The sequence below is a fragment of the Lactuca saligna genome, chromosome 8, assembly GCF_052625555.1.
Source record: "Lactuca saligna cultivar CGN05327 chromosome 8, ASM5262555v1, whole genome shotgun sequence".
Classification (NCBI taxonomy): domain Eukaryota; kingdom Viridiplantae; phylum Streptophyta; class Magnoliopsida; order Asterales; family Asteraceae; genus Lactuca; species Lactuca saligna.
The window spans coordinates 244,390,760-244,395,484 of NC_136424.1; the positions used below are offsets into that span (position 1 = coordinate 244,390,760).

The 4,725-nt window shown below is 30.6% G+C and overlaps 1 long non-coding RNA gene across 2 annotated transcripts; it reads right to left on the minus strand.

Moving 5' to 3' along the window:
- Positions 1-549: 549 nt before the first annotated feature.
- LOC145007946 (uncharacterized) lies at positions 550-3,902 on the minus strand. Of its 2 annotated transcripts, XR_013663211.1 has the most exons (6): positions 3,735-3,902; positions 3,257-3,580; positions 2,054-3,180; positions 1,848-1,979; positions 1,240-1,310; positions 550-985 (listed from the first exon to the last, which is right to left on the minus strand). It is a non-coding gene; the product is annotated as an uncharacterized LOC145007946 (long non-coding RNA). The 2 variants fall into 2 exon arrangements; XR_013663212.1 differs by lacking the exon at positions 1,240-1,310.
- Positions 3,903-4,725: the final 823 nt, after the last annotated feature.

Here is a 4,725-nt window from a genome sequence, read left to right on the forward strand (position 1 = left end):
ATCCATGTTTTTGAATGGATCAGAAGGGGTTTTGTTTTTTATTTCAATAGATAAACATAATGCAGTTATATGTGAAACTGGTTGTAGAATGACAATTTGGATATATCACAATCTTCAAATGTTATAGGAATTTTTAATTTGTCTTTCCTTGATGTCATATTTGGAACAATTCTACAAAGCACTCTCCAATGTACATACCAAGTAATACCACACTAAGTATAGAAGCACACTAAAATATATGATTTTTCATGAAAGAAGGCATAAAGATGCAACAACTTTTTAGTTTGAAAAATGTATCAAAGTATAATAAAATTATCCAAATTCGAAATAATGTAATGATGTAGGTCAGACAAATAGAAAAAGACATTGCATTTATTTAAGATTAACCAAAATCATGTTAGTTCTATAATTGGGTAGATTTTTCAAAGTATAATATGCAAATAATAAAAGTCTAAAACTGCAATTATGTAACTGAGGTGAACGCACATGTTGTTAAAAAAAAAATTCCAAAGTGCATGAATTCTTTAACTCAATTTACAATAAGAACGCATTTGATTATGGCTACGGTGACTGTAATTCAATTTAATTCCCATTACATTAACCAAAACAAATCAGAAATTACATCTCAGTGGTATGCATCTCCTTATTCCACATCACTAATCAAAGCTAAGCCTACAAAATCAAAACAATAATTGGATTCTTGAACTCATGTTTAGAAGTCTGTAAATTGGGCTAAGTAATCCGAAAACCAAATGCAAATAGGAAAAGGGCATCAAAATCAAATAATAAAAAGGAATCTGAAGCAAAGAGTCAAAAGGGATCAGACTTTTCATTAATGCTTGATGTAGATGTAGGATATGATGAAGAACGTTGTTCTATGATTCCACCATTTCTGAATCACGTGTCAAGGCTGCATCTTCTTCTATGTTAGCATCTTTTGTTGCTCTAGGAAGATTTGAGATAGCTTCTTTGATCCTTCCACAAGCTTTTGAAAAATAAAGAAATACAACCATGAAACATTAAAAAACATAAAGTTTTGATCAAGAATTGAAAAAGAGCATACCATAAAATGATCATCAATGAAGATATCATTTGCCATAACCTATCTTATAATTTGACTATGTATTTCATTATCACAAAAAACCTCATGCTATTCAATTTGTTTTAAAAGACCCAAACTTTCCTAACATAATTATAAAAAGTTCACAAGAAGACTACAAATTTAGTCCATAAATTTACCTTGGAAGTCTAGAGTAGTAGCTTTAAGGGTTCAGTACATATTTGTAGCCGTGTGTTGCGATCAAACACATCTATATAAAATTTGAAACCCAAAATTACTATGTTTGATAGTCATGATATATTTGTAATTGTATAATCAACAAGCCAGAAAACCATAAACTGCTCATTACATCACAAATTAGTATAATACTTGTGGTAATTGGCATCAATGATAGAGACGACTCTCTAAATTAGTATACTACTTGAAGAAGATTTTAAAAGAAAATGTTAGTAGTAAGGATAAAGAAGCAAAATCAAAACTGCAATTGCTTTATTGCCAACATCGTGATGAGGAGTAATCTGATTGAAAGTTTTGAAGGTATTATTGTCAGATACAAACCACTTTTCCAACCAACTATTTGGATGCTGATGCGTGGAAGTTGGAAGTTTTGAAGGTATTATTGTCAGATTAGCATAAACCCTAAAAATAATCATAACTAAGTATTCTAAAAGCGTCATAAAAATGGTCATCTACATCTTTTATGAAAGGCTATTAGCATATCCATAAACACCGTATTAACTTAACATACATTTAAAAAAAATCAAAATTTGGAAGTTTTACAAATTACCATGTTACAATGTTTCATGCTTTGGTAACTCCATGGAAAACACCAAGCCACTTAATTTGACAGTTAACTCGTGAAGTCGTGATGATAAGTGGCAATTTACACAAAACTTGACTTGGTTTTAGTGAAGCGAGCCTGATTGATGGTATAATAATATATCAAATGATTTACATGGAAATTTGAACGCAAAGGAAAGGGCATGGTATTACCGATTAACCAAGCTTAATATAAATTCCTCAGTTTTTGAAACATATGTCTTCAAGTTTAAGTGGGGACCAAGTGAGCTGGATATGTGAAGCATGCAACATTTAAAATTAATGTCATTTCCCTTCTAGCATAGAAGGTGTCTAAAAAAAATACAAACCATCTCGTTAAATCAGCAAGCCAAAAAAATCTTCTCCAAATTGATTTAAACTTGCATGCTTACAAGTTTGTATGTTATAATATGAAATTACATGAAAATCATGAGAAGTCGAACATGTAATAACAAACTTGTGAAAATGTATCAACATTACTTTGTAGGAAAAGGTTCATTTTTTTCTGTAGCAGAATGAGGCATAAAACATAGCATTCCCAAATGAAATTCCTTTGGATTTAATCTTTTATAAAAGCTCACAACAATGCAACATAGAATGGACCTAAAAACAATTAATAGATTATGTAAAAATGAAATTAAAGCTACTGGTAATTTTCATTATAGCTAATCCACAATAGGCGGGTTTTGATTGTGTCTGAAAGTAATATAAGCTTGAATAAGCCTACCATGCTTCTACCTCGAGTAGCTTCCATCCATGAATAATTGGTGAGAATTAAAAGCACATAGATAATTATGTTGTAAGCAATAGATAACTTTGAAGCCAGTTTCATTACCGATTTATTTTTCTGACGAATTGTAGTTCCTAATGCTAGTATAATATCATCTAATGATTCATGATATTCATAATAAAATATACTACACACATGCTTTGTTAAAGTACCAAATAGATGTTTGGATGATCTTATGATGTGAAAGTACCTTTACTAAAGGGTGTTGTGATGTGTCAGTGGTTGTACAATCAAGGAAAGCATCAACAAAGCAATCATCGAGCATGTATGTCTCCATATATTTAGAAAACCAATATCATTATATTACTGATTGACATAGTGAAGTAAAATAGAAAGAACCTAAATAAACCCTAACAAATAGAGAAAACCATTGACAAAGAACTGACATTTCATGGACCCAATAAGTCCTAAGAACACGGAAACCAATAGCACATAGAACAACATTTGAATCATCAATGGCTTCTGAAACTTCTCGGAGGGCTTCCAAAGCTTCTATTACATCCTCTTTCACCTAAATTTTGAAAAAAAATTATGTTTGTTTTGGCTCGTTCAGCATATATATAATTTGATGTTTATTAAACACTTACGATTTGAAGATCTTGATTGAGATTAGGAAAGAGTGTTTTAGCTTTCTGGGCATCATCCCCACCAGAATCAGGTGAATTAAGATTACCTTTACAAAATTTTTAATGGAATTTCGATCCTATCGAATCTATCGAATAAATTGAAAGGCGAATGGGAGGCAGTAAAACCCTAATGGATGAGAGAGCGACTACAGAAAAAAAATGAAATAGTAGAAGAGCAATCGCAAAGAGGTCTTCTTTAGGTTTTCTAGTGGCCTTGGATGCAAATATCTTCTTCTTTCCGCTCACACTGAATTCTATTATGTCTGTAGTTTCATTTTTTTCCATCTGAAAACACCAATCACACATTAATTACCAAAAAATTTCGATATTCAAAGAACTTTCAATTCTGGATTGAAGCAAAGCAAAATTCAACAACCACGGAACAATAATTGAAAACCTAAATCAATATAGCAATGATTTACGCGAGAAAGAGACAGACCAATTCCATCTTTGAAAATCTTGTTGATCTGAACAATGGAGAAACACACCTGCATGGAAGTTAGGAAGGGGATTTCATCTTGAGGTTGAGGAGGAAACCGATTATAGAGATTAGACATCAGGGAGAGGAGTTCATGCGTTGTTTTGGTGGAAGGGAAAATATGATATTTTGAAATTATAAATATAATATTTAGAAATTAAATTGGGTAAAAATGATATTTTGATATTTAAAAATGATATATAAAATTCTCTTTATTAATATGTTGAGGCAAAATATTAGGACAAAAGCCATTATTAAAATATTTGTGGCGAAAATGATATTACTAAAAGTCAAAGGAGGTAAACTGCCAATGTTCAAAACTTCGGTGGCTAAAGTCATAAGCAGCAAAACTTCAATGTTCGTAAGGTACCGTTTGGCAGAAGAACTCGATGGAACTGAAGTGGACATTACTGGACTAAAAAGTACTAGACTGGACATGACAAATAATCCGTATAGCATTTGGTAAGACCATATAGAACAGAACAAGTTGTCTGAAACTGTTTGCTAACAATAGAATTGAACATAACAAGATGTAAAAATGACTATACTACCATTTTGTAAAATATATATATATATATATATATATATATATATATATATATATATATATATATATATATATATATATATAAACTCTATCTAACATACATAACATCAAAATAGACTTTACTAAAAAATATTTATTTAAAATTCTCATAAAAACAAGTTCTAATACTAAATAATCAAAATTGTTTCAAAATTCTCAAAGTTATAAACCAAAATGGTTTCCAAAATACTTAATTTTAAATAAAAAACAAAAACAAACTTCAGTTATCATCTTCCACTATAGCCTTCGCAAAAAGTGGTTTGGTAGCTGCGTCTAAACTATTCCACATCGGTAAAAAATTCAGGTTTTTTGTAAACTTCAAACAAACTCGCATGATTTCTGAAGAAGACAACTCCATGGTCTTCA